At 41.1% G+C, this 23066-nt stretch overlaps 1 protein-coding gene across 1 annotated transcript in view; it reads left to right on the forward strand.

Moving 5' to 3' along the window:
- LOC120457339 (chaoptin) overlaps positions 1–23066 on the forward strand; it is a 210111-nt gene that overhangs the window by 78584 nt on the left and 108461 nt on the right. Inside the window, exon 4 of the mRNA XM_039644848.2 lies at positions 4416–4453. The gene's annotated coding sequence lies outside the window, so the exon portion shown is untranslated. The remainder of the gene's footprint in view (positions 1–4415; positions 4454–23066) is intronic.

The following is a 23066-nucleotide window of genomic DNA, read 5'->3' on the forward strand; positions in this document are numbered from 1 at the left end:
AGTCTTCGACAGATTTCAGCGCCTCCCACTTTTCCGCTTTTCCGACTTTCCACCCCATCTAGTGATTTTCGAACTTCATGCCCCTGCTAATAAAAACATTAACGTTGTCCCACATGTGATGAAAGTGCGCGAAGCTGGGGTGCGAACTTTAGTCATAAATAAATATTTTCTTGGCTAACATTTTGAGCAGATTTGGGGACGCCTTTAAGGCTAAGACTTTTGGCCAAGGCGCTACGCGTGCCAATTTGTTAATAGACGAAAGTTGCTTGGTTGTAATTTGAAACTGTTTACATTCCCCCTTTTGTGAGTCCAAGCCCACTGGACCACTGGTTTGTGTAACTTTTGAAACGTTTACAAGATAACAAAGCAAAAGTTTTCTGCAGAAGCGACTCCTACACTGAAAAATCTGTGAATTGTATACTAATAAAAAAAATAAAGCATTAAGGCAAGGTAGAATATACGAATTCCCATTTTTTCGTGCGCCATAAGTGATACATGAAGCTAACATATATTGTGAAATAATCGAGATCATTTGGTTTCACATGAAAAAATTGTGAATTAAAATTAAATTATTTCATTGAGCACCACTAATTTTAAAAAATTTAAATAACCACTAAAGAAGGTACCTTTTAAGATATTTTTGGCTTCATAACCAACAACATTCTCCACACCCCGTTTTCTTTCTCTGCCTTAAATTTCTCCACTTTAAGCTGGCCTATTGAAAGATTGACTAACTGTGTGGGCCATGGGCTAACTGCTTGATTGGCTGATTGACTTGCCAACGAGACTCGTCCTGCGGCTGGTGACCCACTTAATTGTTGGCCACTCTGAAGACTATTGGCCCATCCGCACATTGCGAGATTGCCAAGCGAACTACTCGAAGTTCACGTCCCGCCAAGTGCGATAACGGATAACCAAGAGGGCTTGAAGGAAGACAGCGAAGGGTCAAAGGGGCAAAGGGGGAAAGATACTTTGGCCAAGTCTGTTGTTTCACTGGATACAATACACAATCTGGTCGAGTTGCGTAGCTGTTGATTTTAGACTTGGGTCAATGTTATGCGAAGCATCAAGTTTTCCAGCGGGCCGTATTCATCGATTGGTTCAGCACGCTCCTTGGAAAAGTCAAAGAGTGCTAGCTGTAATTGAAAACACATTCCGTCAAGAAATCAATGAAAAAACGTATTCTTGTAAGTCGTTTCTCGGACGAGTACTTTGGCCATCTGTAAACGAAAACTTTCATAAAAAAAAATCTTTATCATTTATGGTGGTCAACATTTTACATCGACTTTTCAGTATACATTTCAGTTATTTATTGTTCAAAAAATTGTTATTTCTCATTGCTATAAGATGAAAACATTGTATCTTGCTTATTATGTATAAAGTCTCTTCTGTACAATATTGGTATAATATTCTACTTACCGCAACCGCAAATACAAAAGATTATATGATTTATTGTATATATGGAGCAGTTTGTGAGTCATCAAGACTTTAAAAAACATTACATTGAAATCAGTGAATTGTAAAGAGTCATCTGATACGCCATCATCCCTATACGCCTTATTCATTTAAATGTGGCTTTAAAGCAATATTCTAGAGAAGTAAAATAAGAGATTCGCGAATGTTAATAATACAAATAAGGCGTAGCTACCCATGATTCGTTTTGAATAAATTTAATTAACTTCATGAGCCCCAAGACATAGGCCCAATCCACTCAATTTGCTGCTAAAGGGGCCTTTGCTTTTCTGCTTCATCTGTAAGAATTTTTGCTAGCTAAGTCTCTGAAATCTCGAGCGCTTATCGATGCAGCTAACTTGTTTAGCCAACTTAAAATGTACCCAAGAAATTAAGGGTCCTCGGGCAAATTGTATCTGCATAAGTGCAGGCACCATCCAATCCTGGAAATGCGGAAAACTCGGAAAGGAGAGAGGCAGGCATGGCATGTTGCATGCCTCAGTGAGCAATAAGTTCGACAAACTCATTTCATTAAGCTCGGCGCTGCACAAAAAAGTACGGGGGAAAGGACGAGCTAATGCGCTCTTCAAACCCCATTTTCCGGCAGCTTTCCCCACTTTTCCGACTGCCTTGCCGTCGTCGTCCTCGTCGTCGTCGATGTCTCATCATTTATTGGCAAGCGCTTTTCAACGGATTGGCATCGCTTCGCATGCATCCCTTTAAGTTGATAGCGGGGAAGGAGGAGGTAGCAGGGATTGGTATCGGGATCGGAGGATCCTTAAAACCAGGGGCAACCCGTCTGTTGCTATTTATTGCCAGCTCGCAGCGCCGCACTCCAAAGCCATCAATTTTTTATTAGATTATATAAAATTTACCAACGATTTATCTATGCCCAGCGCCGCTAGCGTGTCACCATCTAACCCAATCAGTTTCCCACTTCGTTTTTCGCTTTTCCCTCCCGACCACGTTTTCCATTTCCCTGCCCCCTTTTGAGGTCCCCTGCCGCCGACTGCTCATCCGATTGCAGCAATCGGAAGTCTGACGACAACGACAACAGGATGTACTGGTTGCATTTAATGCAGCTAATTTAATGAACAAATGGTAGCCAAGGGAAGGCAGGAAACTGGTTATCGTATATCGTAATAATCGTATTATAATTATCGATATGTGTCGTCCAACTTCATGAGTAGCATTCAATGTCAGAATTCTTACTAATTAATTTCAAACACATGTGTGTATTGTCAGTTAATCAACAACATTCCCTAATAGTTAAAAATATATTCCAGTTCTCGTTTATACATATGTTGCCTGTGGATCGTTTAAAGAATTTGAATCCGGTTTTTAAAATTCGACCTAGAAATAACATTATGGTGATTTCTCTGCTAATCTATCAAAAATCCGTTATAAGCGGTGTCAACCTCCTATTGGAGTCATCTTTTATGTTTGCGTTGCAACAAATACCGATTTGATGAACAACCTTCTTTTGCGTTCTGAACCCTTTATAACAGGTCAAAGAAAACTACCAAAAAAAGATAAATCTCAATTCTTTTCGTCGACACTTGATTTGTTAGATGGTATTTGTTAAGTTTTTGAATTCAAATTAAAATTCGTTTCAATTTTACTTTTATTATTAACTAAAAGAACTGGAGATTTTTAATTTGTTTATATTTACGGGACCTGCAACTCTACTGGAAGTGTTTTTGCACACCATCGGCATATTAGCAATACTATGGGAGCTATAAGATAACGTCGTCCGATTTGGCTAATTTTTTTAATACATGTTCAAATATTTTTTTTAGATTTTTGGGAAAATTTTCATAACGATATCTCAACGGGAACTATTTATGGCCGCGGTCCCCTACAAGTGCAACCACTGTGCGTTGGGGCGTTTTTCTGCAGATTTCTACGACTGTATTATTTTTCTAATATCATCTGCTATATTGTTGGGATCTTCTACATACTCAACAGCCCAATAATGGTGTTTCGTCTGTTTTTGTGGTGTTCAATTTTTGATAAAGCTCTACCCACAATTTGGTCCGTCATGAAAAAAAACGACAATGCCAGAATCTTTGATCCAACGGACAATCGGTCTAGGACCAGTAATCCCATAATCAGGTACACAAGAGCTGAAACTTTTCATTTAAGTGCAGCTGATTATAGTGTAAGATCAAGATAGGTACAAAAATAACCTTCCTCAAGTGCCTCGATATACGCGTATAATCTCAGATACGGATACCTAAGATCTGTAAATAGCCAGCTCAAAGTTACTTTGTTATTACCGCGAACACCCATGGTGCCCTTAAGTACCACTAAGTATCGGAAGTTTAGGAACTAGAATTATTCCATAAAAGTATCGTATTATACGAAATTAATGTTAATCAACATTTTTAAGTAGATATTGTGCTTGAAAAATACTTTCTATTGACGTAAATTAATTACAGAATTACAGACTTGAAAACGATTTGTTTAAGTTTCCCATGGATACATACATATATTGATTGCAATTTTCGTTCCTCATTTGCATTTGGATCGAACACCATTTGCGATTGGGGCAAACACCGTCTGTTGCAATGAGAAACCTCGTAAGCTTACCTTGATGTGCTCTTGTAATGCCGCCCACTGCCACGCCTACCACCACTGATACGGATACTTCGAGTTGTCTTGCTGCAAATACATTAAAATTCAGTTGAAACTGCAATTGCTGGCAGGGCCACACCCTATTTCCCCATTTTCCCACTTTTCCACGCCCACCTGTCAGTCTACCCGTCAGTTATTCATTCTCACTTTTTTGCCCTGGCTGGCAGGCATTCATCAGCGTTATCCTGTCTCCTTATCCTGACGCTCTACATGCAATATCTGCACTTTGTATTTCTTTGCTACTTTCGCACTGGAATTAACATTAGTTAAACAAAATGAAATACGGCTGGGAAATTGATTTGCTCTTGTTTTCTGCATTCTTACAGGTTAACTGACAATCACCTGTGAACCGGAGAGTACGTAGGTAAGTCCTCGCAAGGGATTAAAGCAATTGTGCACAAAATACGGAATATATTTACTAATAGTAAGTAAGTGGCAATAAAACAACTATGCTCCCAAAGTATGCATAGAACTTATCGAAAAACAAAAGTGAATTCTATAGAAAAAATTTTATTTTATTTTTGTAAGCTACGATTTTATTGTACACACAAAAGCTTTAGACTTGTTTTTATACATTTAACTTATACTTTTAGTTATATATTAATCGACTAAACATGCCGTTGTGAAAAGTTTACCTAATTTCGTAATTTAATACCTTTGAATTTTTATTATATCATATGTTATCACTTAAGGGTATGTAAACTTTGCTTGGCTTTTATTCCTTTCTTGTCACCTTTTAATAAGAGTATTTATAGCGCTAGAGAGACTTTGGAGTTAAGCACGACTGTGGGCGTTGTAAAGCTTAAGCAACAAATTAGACAAAAACAGATGAAAATACAGACATGGCCGGATGGACTCCTAGCTTGACGTCTTGCTTTAGAACATGACATTTTTAAATATTTTTCAAATTTAACTGCTTGTGAAGGAGGCCCACAATTAGCACTTTTGCTTGATAATTTTGTGGTAGCTGCGTGTTATGTAATTGTACACCGCATCGCCCCCAAAATCTGAGAGAAAGTTTCTCTGCGTAATGGCAGGACATTAGTCCTGTCGCTGGTTTCCCGCTGACTGCTCTCCTGCGATCCACTTCCTGGAATCCTTCTCCGTTCGAGATTGACTTTGACTCTGGCTTACTGCCGCTGTCGTTAACTGCGCCAAACGGGCGAAAAGAAATTGCCACTAAATGGTTTTGAAATCGAATACGTTAGACCTGGCCCTGCGTACTGAGTGGAAGGTGGAAGCCACCCAGTGACTTGCCATTGGCCTCGGTGCGTTGCGGTTGCTTTTAATATCCTTAATGTCCTTGTATCTGCGAGACTGTATGTTCCCACCGCCGTCACCATCGTCATCATCGTCTTCTGGCTTTCCCCGGAGCTGTTCAGCGAAGCATCCTGCAGTGTTTATCCCTTTTAATCAAAAATTGATGCGCTGCTTTTTCACAGCCATCGATGACGGGATAGCGAGTTGCGGATAGCGATAGGGATACGGATACAGATACAGATACAGATAAGATTACCCCGTCAGATACAATAGACAATGGACTGCGGATTCGTGTCCTTTTTACAATTTTCGTTGTCATCGCATTGACACATTGCACGCAACTAATTCCTAATTACAATTTTAATTAAATATTTATTTTAATTAAAAAGCCAACTTCAAAAACACATCTTATCCCCATCTGTTGCTTGGCAGTGGCCTTTGTACTGAGCGAAACCGGCTTGTCCTTTAGTCATTTTCAGTCAAATTGCTTAATGATTTTATAATGGCTTCGTTTTGTTACCAAGTTGTGTTGTGTGTTGCTCACTCTTTAGGAAGTGAATGATCTCACCGTTTGGAAGAAGGTTTAACAAACCACTTACACTTATTACATTCAGCTTTACACCTCTCCCGGAAAATCTTTAAATTTGCCATATGTATTTGGTCTCTTATTTTTTCCATTTTCCCACCGTGTAGCGCCGCGAGTGGAGCACCAATAGTGGTTACTCCGAGCCTTCGGGTCGCCGAACAGCCCGAGCTCCGCTCCACGCCCCGGTTCATTAAATTTCATGAATCGCCCGCAGCGCTTAGCCATATCCTGTGCATGTTGCTGATGGCTTTGCCCACAAAACGTCGTGGGGAATACGGTGCGGAGAGGGTCTGCGGGTATATCATCTGCCATTGTTGTCTGCTCAAACATAACTCTCCTCGGTCAGGACACGGACAGGACCCGCCCGTATACGTATCTTGATTATCCTAAAACGCCCGAACCGGACCGCCCAAACCACCCAGGCGGGGAATACCTAGCGAGCCACCCTTCATAATGTTGTTTCAGCAAAAGCCACAAAAACTGTTGGCTCTTTTATTTATTTCCTATTGATTTCCACTGTCCCAGGACGCAATTTGTTTGCAATAAACTTCATAACAATAATTCATGTCCGCACAAATAAATAATTCATGGTGGCCCTTCCGAAAAGCAAAACCCACATCCACCAAGATTTGCACGAGCTTGATAGATAATTCCTTGGCCACCTTCTGCTCGTTTCCCTAATCGCGGGTGTGGGTTCTTTCCTTTCCGCCGAATATAGTACACCTGAGTTAATAAATCCAGCATAGTAATGATAATAAAAAGACGGCGTTAAATTAAAAGGTGTTTCAGCGTATCCAAGCATATAAGCGAGTTCTGATTTAATGCGTTCGATCACAAGTTGCAATAAACTTGGCATGCGAACAGGGCACATGAATGATTCAGTAGGTTGCTTGGTAAAAGTGAATAACAGTGTTACGACTTGGAGTGGATTCAGCTAAAATAATAGCCACGGTGGGTATCTGGTCCTATCTGCCCTCTTATCAAAAAACCTCCTAATAATGTCAGTGATTCGGATGTATATTCAGAACATTTCCACATATTGCAAAGGACAAAAACCTTTAATCCAATCATTCTTAGTAGTTGCCTTGTTTACAATTACATAATTTAATTATCAAATCAGAAAAACTAGCAAATTATATAAGTGTCGAAATTATATTTCCTGCACAATAGTAAACAGAGTGCACAAAACTGTTGTATTATTTTCCTTCTTCTCCAATAATGAACCCATTGTGCGCGATGTGAAGTATTAGTATCTGGTCGAATGCTTTTGAGTGCTCGCATTAGATATCTCGGAAAAATCGAGCTGCGAGAAAATACGAACTTTTCCGCTCCTCCCTTCGCATGCCACCCGGATCCGCATCTGGATCCGAATCCGCATCCGCATTTACATTCACATTCGCATTCCGATTCGGCGGGTATAGATTACCAATTAGCATTTCCATTGGCGTGGCCCGACCCATACCCATTACCTCGTTTGGTGTGCGGATTGCGGTAGCGATTCCATGCCTGAAAGCGGTGTGAATTTGGGGACGTGGGAAATTGAATTTTCCTTCATAGTTTAACGGAAAAATCATGCAAGCGGCGACAATCGAAAGCATCGTTTTACTTTCCCCTCTCTTTTAGCCGATTAAATGCCGGCCACGCGGCATTCCTCATTCGCCCCGTATGACGCGCCTTGATTTCTCGCCATAAAACACAAAACACTGAAAACCGAATGTGAAGTCAATGGGAATTGCAATTCAGCACGCCGGACAGAGTCGTACAAATATAATAAAAATCAAGGGAAAATAAAATATTTACACATGCATACAAATAAACACAAATAAAATATGGCCAGGACGACGGCCGAGAAGGAAAAAGCAAGCGAATCTCCGGCGATAGCGACATCGGCGGGAGGCAATTGAGAAAATGAATTTACTGTGTTCGAAATGGTTAAGTAAAAGTTTGTGTATTGAAGCCGGGGAGGGAAGACAGACAAAGTGGCTGAAAGTCGAATGGGAACAGTGGGCTTAAGAGCGGAAATGCCCGACTCGACTGAGTTAAATGGTTTCTTAATATCGCCATTTGCCTTGTTTTTGTTATATTTCAGTGGATGGATATGTTCTAAAAAAACAAGTCTTTTTCCTACTTTATAACAATATATGCGGCAGGTGTGAGTTTGTTGAGCAATATAAGTTAAACGAATAAATGTATGGGCCTGTTCATACGTCTGTTTATATCCTAACCAAGGAGCACAATAGTCGCAGAGTATTTCAAGATCACACCATTCAATCATTTTTACCACTGTGCGGCCAAGTGTAACCCAGTTTCGGGACTTGGCCGCCGGCACAGCCGTGTTCCTGGTCTCGTTCCCTGGCCCGGACCCAACAACGTGCTTTTTGGACAGCGAATGTGTCCCTTTGGCCGGGTTTGTTTAACTGTTTGCCGATGCTGGACGGCTGACGAGCTGATTGAGGAAATGCGCATCAGACGCACTGGGGCACTGCCAATAAACTATGTGCCTGCTTCCCCAGATTCCGATTTATATATCTGTATATATGTACATACATGCAGGGCAGTGTGCATTGATCTCGAGAAAAGCAAGCGAAATCCTATAAATATGCCATTTGAAAGATAATGCAGCAATACCAAAGTGGCGGCAGCAGGAGAGGCCGAGAAAAGGAAAGGTGGGTGAAACAGCTCGAGGGAAACCCAAAGCCAAATGCTGAATGTAGAAAAGATAAATAGGCAGCAGTAGGAAAACAAGATGAGCAAACAAACATGCCGGAAAGAGGTGGCTAAATGTGGGAGACCTACACTCAGAACAATTTTGCAAGTCGCACAAATCAATCTGATTGTAATAGTTTAAGGAGCAATTTTGGTTATTTACTCAGTGTACATTTTATTTGAGAGCAATAAATACTTTGTCTTCACTTTCGAAATGAAAGCTCCTTATGGGATACAAACCGCTTCTGACCATCCTATAGTATTTGCAGAAGCAACACTTAAGCCTGATTTCTTCCTGTGTACTGGCTACAGTGCCAGGCTTTCGACTCAAACGGGTAAACAAGCCAGCCTGCACACACACACACACACACTTCCACGGGTGCCAAAGGCGGCAAAACGCATTTGGAAAACGCAATGAGAAACAGCCAGAAGGACACTCACCAGCTCACCAACACACCAACTCACCAATACACCAACATTGCGACTGAGCGACAGAGTGCAGACAGGAGGGAGTCGCATAAAAATGCCAACTGTCCGCTTGTGTGACTGAGCCTGTCAGCAGGACATGAGCAGGAGACCGAGACCGAGCCCGAGACACGGCAAAATAGATAGATTTCGAATCTTGACGCTCCAGCGGGGATTTGGCACTGAAACATACTGTGAAAGAAAAAACTTAGAAGGCCAACAAACACACACCGTGTGGCGATGCGCAGCCAAAGAAAATGACACACGTAGAGGAAATATTGTCTGTTTTAGGACTTGCAAAATATTAACATGGAGTCAGAGCGTTTTGCGAGGTTATCGGGGATACCTTGGAACTAATTTCTCTTTGAAAATAATTCCAGTACGTGATCGAAAAAAAATCAAATCGTTTTTCAAAACTCTGGGTGTGACAGGTTTAGTGGTTTCTGGTCCCGAGAGAGCGCGTCTAGAACAGCTATACATAGTAATTATAATACATAACAATTATCTGTAATCTTAACTTTCTTGCCCTTAGATCTGAGATCTGAACGTTCAGACGGACTGACGGACGTGGTCAGATCGACTCGTTTAGTGGATCTAATAAGAACCACATACAATTTAACTGCTTTATACTTTATACTAACCACTATACTTTATACTTTTCAACGAATTTGGTATACCCTTTCACCATGAACATCGTGGTATTGGAAAAACAACTTAGCAAATCAAATGAAATTCGACGCTTACTTTAGGCAAACAAATAAAAGTTGAAAATTTCAGCATCAGCAATAATTTTGCGATTGGTATGCCAATCCACTCTTCCGTTGGAATTAGTCGCACGCCGAAATTGCCAATCGCTTTAAAATGTGTCTGCCAATTTTGCTCTGTGCCCAAATAGTAAATCGTTGGCTTGGTCCAGAAGTTGTAACGTGCTTTATAGGTATACTTGGGTCAGTGGGAGGCCAAGGCAATATTGGGAATTTCACAGAGAGAAAGCTGGACGCGACGGTTGTTTGCTAGATTAAATTTACTACATTTCAAATTGAATAACTAAAGCTCCCGGAGGATCATCTTCATTTTGTATTTATCCAGAATGAATGGTAAGCGACAGTTGGAATAACACACATGTACACACACACGCGCAGCAAGGGATTGATGGGAAAAGAAGAGCAAAATATTGCAGAATTACGATTGAAAGTCGGACGAGTGGATGGAGCGGGTTGGCAAAATGGCAGGACACACATACGAAAACAATCAGTAATGTAATAGAGACGACGACGAGGACAACAACGCCTGCAAAAGCCGGACTCAGGACACTGGACTCCTCTGGCAGGAGTATTGCACAGTCAGGGGGCAGGGAGGCGGCCCCAGGACGAAGGACCAACGAAGCCATTACAGTTGCCAGCGGCATTTTGCAGGAAACAGCTTGACAAGCCGTTGAAATTTATATTGAAAGATGTTTCGTAGTCAGCTCTGGCAGGATTAAGTAACTACAGTCCCCACGCCGCCCCTACCCCCATATTTTTGGTCCTGTTGCGCTGCATAATTCATATAGAAATGCAATCATTGCCTATGCAACAAGGGAGCTTCTATGGCGATTCATTACCAGATTTAAGGATTTTATCTATGGGAATCAATTGTTTAAAGTCACAATCAAGTTGAATTTATATTTTGGCTAAAATCTACCCCATAAAATGTAAAAAATTCTCTTATTTTCTTTTTTCCTATATTTTCTTATTTGTTATTCCACATTTTCGTTTCACTAATGAAAATAAATCCAAGCAACATTTTTTGTTTGGTATTGATTAGCTAGACTACTTTTGATTTAATAGTTCCCCTACCTATACTCGTATGAACATCGACACTTCTGGAGCTATAATAGCTACCTCAATTAAGTCATGAAGAACTTGGCTATACCATCTATCTCTTTTTTTCCAATTTTCAATGACCTTGGAGAGGGTATAATAACTTAAGTCAGTCAGGAGTGTCTATGTTCTCGATCTGCTTTAACATTTTACTCACACCATGTGGTTGAAACTTTCCCGAATGTTTTCTATCTGTCAAAAGGGAAATACAAAATTTCAGCAGTATTGCCCCTTAATGTATTTTTTGCTATTAGTGAATTCAAATATTTGGCTAATGGAAGTACAAATTAGGTGTCTTTCTCTCAACCTGCTTAGAAATTTTAAAAATCCTGCATCTAAGGCTAGGACTTATACTACTAAATTCCAATTAACAAATTTAGCACCCCACCAAAAAGGATTTCTTTAAAGCAAAATATATTTTTTTTTTCCCCACACAAAATTTAAGTATATTTAGCTTATTTACAAAGTCAACGAAATGGCGGATGTTAATCATTCGCATATAAAGCGTTCGACAAGAAGTTGTTTCACAAGAACTCTGTGTCCAAAAGTTGAACGAAAATGTTGTATTAGCAGAAACTCTGATAAGAAATATGCAAAAATGTTGAAGAAAACAACACGCCTGTCATCATGTGTGTGTGCAAAAAAGGGTAATCCAAAGGGGGTAAATTGAAAATGGGTGGTGTTGGGTTTCTAAGGCCGAATCGTTTCCTTGGTGGCATGGCAGGTATGAATAAACATAAAAGGATTTTTGGAGCCTTTATCGCGTAAACGCATCAAAAAAAAATCAATTGTATTTAATACAAACACACACACGCATTGATTGAACCGAGCACAAAAGAAGCAACAGAATGTGTGTGATTGGGCCATAAGAGTGAATATTACGCATACGCCCCATCATCGGCCCAAGGGATCGAGCCAGCTAAGCCGAGCCAAAAGCCAATTTGATTAACAAAAACCGCCAGAGATTGGGATTAGGATGCTCAGGATGAGGATGAGGATGAGGATGTTGATATTTCTGATGATGATGCAGCACGAACAGTATACTATAGAAAAACTTTGCAGGCATTGCAGTTGGGCTTACCATATAATCTTAGGAAAAATGTTGAAAACTACGAAAGGGTAAGGAAATAAATATTTTCTCAAATAAATTGCAGTCATCGAGGCATTAGTTAGCTCCCCAAGGATGGGGAAATTGCATTTGAATATAAATCAAAACAAGAGAGAACGCTTTAGTCGAGTTCCCCGACTATCTGATACCCGTTACTCAGCTAGTAGAAGTGCGAAGGAGAGTCTTCAACACTGACAGTTTTTGGCGGCTTGTGTGCGTTAGAGTGGGCGTGGCAAAAAGTTTTTTGGCAAATCGATAGAAATTTACAAGACCAATACAAAAATAAAAAAATATCAAAACCTTTTTCAAAAGTGTGGGCGTGGCAGTTTTGGGCGGTTTGTGGGCGTTAGAGTGGGCGTGGCAAAATGAATCGTCAAACTTGCGCTGCGTCTATGTCTCTGGAGTCTGTATGCCTACTCTAAACTTTCTAGCTTTTGTAGTTCCTGAGATCTCAGCGTTCATACGGACGGACAGACAGACAGACGGCCAGATCGACTCGACTATTGATCCTGATCAAGAATATATATACTTTATATGGTCGGAAACGCTTCCTTCTGCCTGTTACATACTTTTCAACGAATCTAGTATACCCTTTTACTCTACGAGTAACGGGTATAAATATATAGTCTGGCGAGCTGGCGAAGTCGAAAGCCTCAAAGCCGAGTCTCAATTAATAGAGAAAGCGAAAAATAAGTACACTGTTGAAATAAATAGGAAATATGGACAAATCCTAAAGCTCTTTCTTCGTAAACCTTATTTATAATTTGAAGTAGCCAACTACTTTCAATTTTTTTGAGTCGCTATCCAGTAAGTGTAATAAAAAGTAAATACAAAGTATAGAATAAAAGTTTACTCTGTATATTTTTTGTATATATATTAGCCTACAATTTTAAGTAACATTCACCAATACGAAAGAAAACATTTCGACCTGGATTTTTTAAAGTGTACTTGTATATTGTAGAATTTCACGACCAATTTTTCACTGCCGTCTGTTTCATATTGCAGGCAGTTTGTTCCATATTTAACGGAATACTTTTACAAATTTAAAATGCGACAGTTGACAATGCGTCTGAGTAAGCATATTTCACCCGTAGAATTAGGCTAAGCTTTATTTTGGGGTTTCTCCTGCGGCCTCAAGGATTGCGATTACGGTTACGGTTGAGATGGAGATGGAGATTGAGATTGAGTCTGGGTGTATTCGGCTATTGATTTTCCCATGCCATTTGCTCTTCAACTTTTGGTGCTCAAAATTCATCCTGTACTGGGCGGGTTCTTTTTTGCGCCAGCGTTGGCCTGGTTTCCGCATCGCTGCTCCGCTCTACACGTGTTAAGTGTTCAGCCCGCTCAGCTCGCACCTGGCACAAGTTGGGCGGATTCCCCTCCGTTTTTTGGCCGGTCAAGCGACCTACGTTAAGTGTCAAACACATTTTACTTGGCAATTTCTTGGGTCGTTCCGTGGGCTGTGGCTCACACACCCCGCACACACGCTTTGCCCGAGGCGCCTAATGCTCTTGTGTCTCATGTCCTAGGCGTTGCCAACTCTAATGAAATGATTCATTTCCGCTTTCCGCTCTGGGGTTGTGTGCGTGTGTGTGTGTACTATGTGTGGGAGGCACTATGGGAAATTTGACCACTTTTTCTGGCCTAAATTAATAACTCCAGAACGGGAAGAGATATTCAATTGGTGTTTTTTGTATGGGGTTACACTAGTCCATATCTTTTATGATACCAAAAATTGTGGGCGTGGCACCGCCCTTTCTATTTTTTGTAATTTATAACTCCAGAACGAATAAAGATATTTAATTTTTTTTTTTTGCATTAATTTGCACTAGACCATATCTAAACTTACCCCAAAAACTGGGGGCGTGGCACAGTCCCTTATATTTATATTATTAATTTTCGTAAAGGCTTTTTCTTATTTTGTATGCTTTTTCTAATCTCAGCCAAAACAACTGATTTCGTGATAGAGTTTATATTCTTTATTATTTTACAGAAGTTAACAACAATAGTACTAATAAAAATAAGGAAACAATTCAGCAAAAAGTAGGGTTAAGTCTAAAATCTATAAATTCTCCCAGAATCGGTAAAAGTGGCTTTTAAAATTACAATAATCTGAACAAGAACTAAATAAGCTACAACATGAGGTATATTTCATTGATGCAATTTGCTGCAATCCCTTTTTAATCTCTATTCAAAGTTAGGCATTATAAAAAAAAATACTTTTGTAAAGCAACTAAGATTTTTACTAAATTACTGGGACAACAATGGTTTTTTTTTCTATTGAATGTTGCAAACGCGTAATAGAAGGCCCACTGATTAAAATACTTTTTACAGAATGGAAATTAACGCTTTGGTTCCAAAGATATTAGAACTTTTGTAACGAAAGAAAAACTTAATGTTGCAGATTGTTGTTTTGTGTACGCGCAACAGCTGTTTTTAACAGCTGATTTCTTTGTTGTGGCGCAATCTATTAAAACTTCTGGTATGCAGCACTAAAGATTGGTCAATTATGAATGCGTACACTAAATATTATTGTAATATTCCGACTTTCAGAAAATGGGTTTTGGCCAGAAAAATGGGTCAAATTTCCCATAGTGGGAGGGTGTCTTCCGCTTGACACTTTCTTTTCGCTATGGTTGTGTGTGTGTGTGTGGACGCATTCGTGTACGTGCAGCCGTGTTCTTGGCCGACTCGCTTCGTTGGCTTTCAGTTGGCCACGTTGATAAATTTGTGTAAATTCGTTTTAGCCAATTTCCACACACACGCCAGCGAGCTAATGTCCTTTGGGAGTTGCCTTTCACCTTTTCCGTAGACTAACGGTGTGCGGTTTGCCTATCACGTCCTCCACTCCTTCAAACGATCGAGGATAAGCGTGAAGATACTCAGCTGGCTTCGCAATCGGATTTGCCAATAAGGTAAATGCTGTGTAAATATTTTATTGGTGCCTCTTTAGCTGCTGGTTTGGCAATTAACTGCTTGCGCCTTGAGCACAAGCTGCTGAATGGTTAATAAATAAATCAACAAATAAGCGGCTATTTAGGAAGCAAGTTCCTCTTTTCTTTGTTTTAAACATATCTTCACAGGCATTTATGCTGATACTTCTGCGGAAATAGAAATCTATTAGTCCATGTGTTGATATCCAAGCCATTCACCAACTGTTCTGGCCATTAACACACTGCTTTTTACGAATGTGTGAATATATCTGGCACTCCTTCATTAATTGATATTACATTTATTGATTTTATACAAGGGCAGTGTTACTTAAATTCTCCAGTTTCTATAATTTCTGCGGCCAGTTATCCTAAGCACTCTGTATGCCCTTTTATCCCTTGCTTGTGGGGAAGGAGGTTGATCTCTTCAATTTTTGTTCTCTTTCCTTTGCAGCTCTCCTTTTTTAGGAAGGGCGCTTGGTGCTGCGGTTTCATCTGCAGACGACAGGGGGCGCTGCTTGGTCAGCCCACCCATTTTTCGCTTCGGTCACATGTTTCATGCCAGCTACAGCGGATTGGCGGACTGCACTGCAAGTTTTTCAGAGGCCTCAGATAAACGTAACTGGGATACCATATGCATTCGAAACTATCCAGCAATGCTCGTCAGTCCGTCCATCTGCATGAATCATACATGATCTGAGGAACAAGAGTGTGCGGTAAAAACGTGGGGATTATTGCAGACTAGTGATTCCTTTTTTGATGATTTCCCGTTTTGCTTCAGAGGCCTTAATTTTGCAAGTGTACTGGGTTGTGGGGGGCACTGCTGCGCACAGAGAACGGCGGGCCTCATAACTTATGCCACCCCATCCGGCGCTTCGTTACCAAAAAATGGCAAATGGCGGGCCGAAGTAGCGCATTTGTTACCACGGCCATGTTGTCACACACACACTGCCGCACACACACACACATGGCCAAGGGGGTTTTCCCAATGCCCTCCATCCGCCATCACTACAACCGTTGCCCCCTGTTTGCTGCACCATCCTGGGGCGTCAGTTTTGAAACATTTACTTTATGTTGTTCACAGGAAATTAGATTTTTTCCCCCCTGGTTATACCCGTTACTCGTAGAGTAAAAGGGTATACTAGATTCGTTGAAGAGTATGTAACAGGCAGAAGGAAGCGTTTCCGACCATATAAAGTATGTATATTCTTGATCAGGATCAAAAGCGGAGTCCATCTGGCCATGTCCGTCTGTCCGTTTATCTGTCCGTATGAACGTCGAGATCTCAGGAACTATTAAAGCTAGAAGATGCTTCAGATTGAGCTTAAGATTGAGTATGGGGACTCCAGGGACATAGACGCAGCGCAAGCTTGTCGTTTCATGTTGCCACGCCCACTCTAACGCCCACAAACCGCCAAAAAATGTCAGTGTCAAAGACTCTCCTGCGCACTTCCAATAGCAGAGTAACGGGTATCAGATAGTCGGGGAACTCGACTACAGCGTTCTCTCTTGTTTTTGTTTTTTTGCTTTTTGCTGCCACGCCTCCCATTTCGGCGACCACTGGGCAGCGAGTCCAGTGTTGGGCAGCACATTTAGTTTTTATAGCCAACTTATCAATGACAGGAGCAGCAGCATTCCAGTGGCAGGAGCCATGTCCTTGCGGACAGGAAACAAGCTCATTGCGGAAACTGCTTTTTAGCCGTAACAAGCCGCACACCAACACTTTGCCAACTTGTTTGCCATGCTAATTTATTTATACACGGAATGTGAGGGGACGATAAAGTAAGCTTCTTGTTTATTCCATTGTTCGTTTGTTCCTTTCAGCGATTTTTATTTTCATGCTTTTTGTATTGGCTCCCATGTAAATTTCTGCCGCAGACGACAAATTGCATACGTGCCACGCCCACTTGGTGAGCAGCCCACCCACTCTGCCCGTTTCGGACCTTTTTCCGTCTTTAATTTGATTTCGATTTCAAGCAGAGCAAACAAATCATTAATGGCAGCAAAACTCATTTGTGCAAACATATTTGGCTCACTTATTTTTTTTTTCCCCCCCTTTCTCTCTGGCCTCTCTGGCGTTGGAAAACCTCTGAAAAATGCAACCGCGTATGTTTCGCTGGATGAGAAAACTCCCAACCGATTCATTGATAACACATATAAATAGTGAATTATTAAAAATAAAAACGGTTAGCAATACATGTTCAGAAATATTTTCATTCAGGTATTTGATACTCTTCGGGGAAATGGGTATTCTACACTCGCTGAAAAGTGTTCAGCAGTTGGAAAAAGGCGTTTCCGAACTGGATCCCTTCCGGAATTGACTGAAATTTATAGAGCCTGCTTTCTTTTTTAAGCCGAATTAATTAGCAAGGTAGCGTTTCTAATAAGTCTTGTGCAACTTGCCTCTATCATAAGACCCAATTTTGACTTGATCTTGATAAGTATAATGGCACCTTCGAGGTACAGTCTTGTGTTTACAGTAACCTAAAATAGTTTGTAAGCACTTTAGGTTGTTCTCAAAACAATAATAATAATAGAACTGAGTATGCAATGGTCGGGCATTCAATATGTCACGCTGCTGTGATAGACAGGTGTTGTTCCCCGCTGACTGTAACTCAAAGCCGTCTTTCCTTGGCCAGCTCGCCATTTGTATCGGGAGTGCCCTGGTTGCAGCTCGTTGTAGAACATGATAAGTAGCATAACCATTAAAATCAAAAGCAGCCAACGCCATTTGCAAATGGAACGCCGGCCACTTTGCTTAATGTTCGGCCTGCAACACGGTGAAAGCTTCGCCATTGCCACCGCCAGTGCCACTCGCTCAGGAAAGCCGCGAAACGGGCAAAAACCCACCAGTTCTCCAGTCCACCAATCCACCAGTACACCGATCCCTTGGCATGGACATGCATTTATTTTGAATGGATTCGCGGAATGTCGACGGTGGCCGCAGTGGATCAGGTGGACATGAATGGGGATTGGTTGTCCCAAGGTAAAAGCACTCGAAAAGTACTCGAAAAGTGGAGTGGGCCACTGCGTAGGCGGCGAGGGAACGGAAAGGCAATGGGTTAATGGGTGAATGTCGCAGCGGGAATAAATTGTACGAATTAACCTATTTATTTGCGAGCTCATTCAATCCCTATTCATTGTTTCACGGTATTAAACGTAAATGAGCAATTTAAATAGTTTCCCACTTTATTTTATTTTTTACATTTGCAGAGGCAATTTAATACGCATTCAACAAATAAGAAGTTTACAGCGGATTAATCACGTAAATTTATTGCCTTTATTTAGTAATTGTATTTGGAATCAATCAGCATTTCGATAGATTTTCATTCGAATGATTCGCTTCAATTTCATGCTTCAATTGCAAAACCGATGGGCAGTTGGGAGGTCCTAGCACTCAATTTAAATTTAGTTTTAGCACTTTTACTCTTTGAGCAACTATTTTCGATAACTTCTAACCCCATCAGATCACATCAGTTTCGTTAAGCTGTGGCAATACCTTTAATAGCCACATCTTGGTTACTATAATTATACCCGTTACTCGTAGAGTAAAAGGGTATACTAGATTCGTTGAAAAGTATGTAACAGGCAGAAGGAAGCGTCTCCGACCATATAAAGTATATATATTCTTGATCAGGACCAATAGCCGAGTCGATATGACCATGTCCGTCTGTCTGTCCGTCCGTATGAACGCTGTGATCTCAGGAACTACAAAAGCTAGAAATTTCAGATTAAGCATACAGACTGCAGAGACATAGACGCAGCGCAAGTTTGTCGATTCATGTTGCCACGCCCACTCTAACGCCCACAAATCGCCAAAAACTGCCACGCCCACACTTTTGAAAAATGTTTTGATATTTTTTCATTTTTGTATTAGTCTTGTAATTTTCTATCGATTTACCAAAAAACATTTTGCCACGCCCACTCTAACGCCCACAAACCGCCCAAAGCTGCTACGCCCACACTTTTGAAAAATGTTTTGATATTTTTTCATTTTTGTATTAGTCTTGTAAATTTCTAGTGATTTGCCAAAAAACTTTCTGCCACGCCCACTATAACGCCTACAAACCGCCAAAAACTGTGTTTAAGACTCTCTTCCCTTCCACTAGCTGAGTAACGGGTATCAGATAGTCGGGGAACTCGATTATAGCGTTCTCTCTTCTTTTTTCCTGGTTTTAAAGACACGCTAGTTATGCAGTGAATGGCATTTCAGGTGGTGCATATGATGAATATACATTTACTTCTGACCTTACCAAAGCTTGGCTCATTACAACTGCATTGAAAGGATCCTTTCAGCTCATCTGCATTGAGTTAGGGCAATACCTTTAATAACCAGAAGCATCTTGGCGAATATGATTATGCCAATACCATTTCCCCGACTTTTCCTACTTTCCCGACCATTCATCCAGCGCCCTGTCACCGCACTCCCATTTTTCCAGCACAACTAGCTAGCCACCTCTTCTCGCCGCTCGTTGCTCATTCATTTTCTTTCATTTTGCCTTGCACGAGGAAATTTTGTTTCAATTTGTAAAACGTTCTCCTTTGTGAGGGCGTATTCGTCGTAGTCGTTGTGGTTAAATTTCATATTTTTTAAGGGCAGTCGAAACTGTTGCCACCGCTCCACGGCATGACAGCTGTTGCCGAACAGCCCCGCATCCACTGCTCCTCCACCTCCACCACTCTGCGACAGTCCACCGTTCCACTCTTCCACTTTTCCACTCCCCCGGTACTCCGCTTTTCCAGCTCACCCCGTTCCCGTTCCCGATTCAGATCCCGGATCCAGATCGCCCCTACCCCAGTGTTAACAAATGAAAAGCAATTTACGCCGCTGAAGGTGGTGCAGAGGGCGGGAAACGGGCGGAAAACAGGCGGGGCGTGGCGCCACAAAATGCTACCAGTGCGGAACAGGAAAAGCGGGGAAAATGGAATAAGACGGTGGCCGGGGGTTGGCGGGGGCTTAGCAATGGCCAAGTGAGTCAAGGTAGAGAAATCGCTCAAAAGCATTCAGCAACCGCCATTCATGCGAATGACCAACACCAGATGACCCGCTGACCCCTGACCCTTGGACCCGCTTGATGTTAACCCTTGCCACTGGCTGTCCCTCATTTTAATTTCTCAACTGCCACGGCTGCTGGTGGTGGTGCTGCTGCTGCTTCTGCTGCTGTTGTTGTTCATAACATTCTAAGTTACTTTAATGGACGGCGAAATCAACATTTTTGAATATTAAAATGAGGATTCTTTGAGCGACAGGGGCTACGGTGATGGCGATGGCGATAGCGGTGGCGTTAGCGGAAAGAGGTTGCGGCCGAGGCTGAGCCATAAATAAGAACATTTTCTTAGTGAGTTTCAGAGCGCGAAAAACTTTACCGCCACATTCGCCGGAGCAGCACAGCTTTTTCAAGTGGGTGGAGCAGAAGGAGGAAGTGAGATGAGAAAAGGGTTTGCGGCTGTGCACCTTTTGTTGGCCTGGTTCGGAATTTATATTTTATTTTATTTCGCATTTCACCGCTGTCCTTTTAATATACAATATTATGTCTTGCCTGCTTTCCGTAAATTCCTCTTTTTTCTTTGGGAGGGAACAAAAGGAATTGTAGGAGGGCGGATATAACCGCAAGAACAGTTACACGTTTTCGAAATATTACCCTGAAAAAGTACGTCGATTTATTCCAGCTTCTTGGGGAAGGCAGCAGATGTGGATATAATCAAATGAAATATGTTCTGCTCGTTTCAATTAGTTATAATCGATTAAAGTGATCTCTTTAGTTTTCGTCCACTTTAACTGGCGTTCACCCTTTGACCAAAAGGACTTCGTCACAGCTATTATATCCGTTGCTCGTAGAGTAAAAGGGTATACTGGACTCGCTGAAAAGAATGTAACAGATGGCAGGAAGCGTTGTCACGTTGTTTTCTTTTGTTTCTATTTTATTGGGAACTTCTATCGACATTTAAAAGAATTTTAAAATTTGTACTTGACACTCAGAGTATCCGGTATCTGATAGGCGAGGAACTCGACTGCTGTGTTCTTTCTTGTTGACTTTGTAGTAGAAACAGATAATAACATGTGACCGACTTGCATATTTTGACTTCCGCCACAATGCACTTAGAAAACAGTTGGCTTTCCACATACTTTCAAAACCATAAGTATAAGTAGTTCCCCGACTATCTGATACCCGTTACACAGCTAGTGGAAGTGCGAAGGAGAAATTTTAACACTGACAGTTTTTGGCGGTTTGTAGGCGTTATAGTGGGCGTGGCAGAAAGTTTTTGGCAAATCGAGTGATATTTACAAGACTAACAAAAATATGAAAAAATATCAAACATTTTTCTAAAGTGTGGGCGTGGGAGCTTTGTGCGGTTTGTGGGCGTTAGCAGCTTAAACAAAAACAAAAATCAAAACATTTTTTAAAAGTGTGGGCGTGGCAGTTTTGGGCGGTTTGTGGTCGTTAGGGTGGGCATGGCAAAAAGTTTTTCTGTAGATCGATAGAAATTTACAATACTAATAAAAGAATAAAAAATATCATACGGTCAGACAGACGGGCGGACAGACGGACGAACAAACGGACGGACGGACAGACGAACATGGCCAGATCGACTCGGCTATTGATTCTGATCAAGAATATATATACTTTATATGGTCGGAAACGCTTCCTTCTGAATGTTACATACTTTTCAACGAATCTAGTATACCCTTTTACTCTACCAGTAACGGGTATAAATAGTCCTTGATTTATTTTTCCTAACCTCAATAACTTTATGATATTTTATGTATACCATTTTTTTTTTAAAGGATATAAATTAAATTCCTTTATTATTCAAGTTAATTGCATTCCTTACTTTAAGCCTTTTTAATTTATTTTCCGGGTGTACCCTTCGTTTTGCTGCCCTGTTAAAAAACAACTTTGCTACTTATGCAGCTTAAACAGCTTTTCTAGATGTCCTCTGTCATATTTTCTGCAAAATTTCCGTTCACAACTTTTTCCGCTTGGTCATGCGGCAGTTAAGATACTCCCACCACCCTTATTTTTTTATTTCAGCTTTTCCCATACCTTCAAGTGGCCTTCTGCGAGAGTCCTGTCATCTTTAACGCATTCATTTTCTACGCCATTTAGTTCGACCAGAACGTGTCCTGTTGCCCAGGCTTCCCATTTCCATGGTGCAGTGACCGCGGAAAAGCCTACGTATGAAAAACCTTCAGTTTTTTCGATTATGTAGAGGGGTGCAGAACCTTGGAGGATTTCAAAGGAACTACAATGTATGGAATCTTTAACTAGTGATTTTTTTAACAACCCAAAATGGATTGTGTAATACTGAAGTACTGTTTTGTATTTGAACGGTTCCCTGTTTTTGGGAAGATATATGTTCCATATACCAGTTATCATAAAAAGTGGATTATTGGAGCGTAATTCCTTGTAACACATTATTCTTCAAAAAACACTTTTGTGAGTGAATTGCATTACAATCAATATTAAATTATAAAAATAATAGGAAAGATTAATTCCGAATGTTTCCTTGAAAAACTGATCCTGCTCCAGTGTGCTACGTTGCCTACCGAATCCCAGGGACATGGGATTTCAGCTCAAGAACTGGACAGCCACGCCCACACCCTTCTCGGGTTGTCGCCGCCCTTTTCCCACTCCTACTACTGAGCCTACTTCCGCCCCCATCGGCGCCAGCGCCTGCGTATCATTTCATTTCGTTCCATTTTGTTTTAATAAATTAAAATGTCAACTTGATAAATGAAGGTTTCGTAGCGGCATTTTTGAAGTCGCATCCGTATCCCATTCTCGTCTGCAAAAAAGTTGTGGCACACATACGCACTCACTGGCGCATACAAAAACACTTACATGTACATGGGATATACCCCGGTCAGCAAAGAAAATTAAGATTGTTCCTTTTGTGCGGAAGTCCGAAGTCCATTGCCGCACTAAATTATGTTGTTGTTAGTTTCACTTCATCTGCGGTCGGAATGCGAAGAGACGGGCATACACGGGCCAGAGGAGGAGGGCGATACTAGGGAGATTAGGGAGTGTCTTGCGGTCGGCTAAGTGGTTATGAGTTAA

Source organism: Drosophila santomea, chromosome X, assembly GCF_016746245.2.
Source record: "Drosophila santomea strain STO CAGO 1482 chromosome X, Prin_Dsan_1.1, whole genome shotgun sequence".
Classification (NCBI taxonomy): domain Eukaryota; kingdom Metazoa; phylum Arthropoda; class Insecta; order Diptera; family Drosophilidae; genus Drosophila; species Drosophila santomea.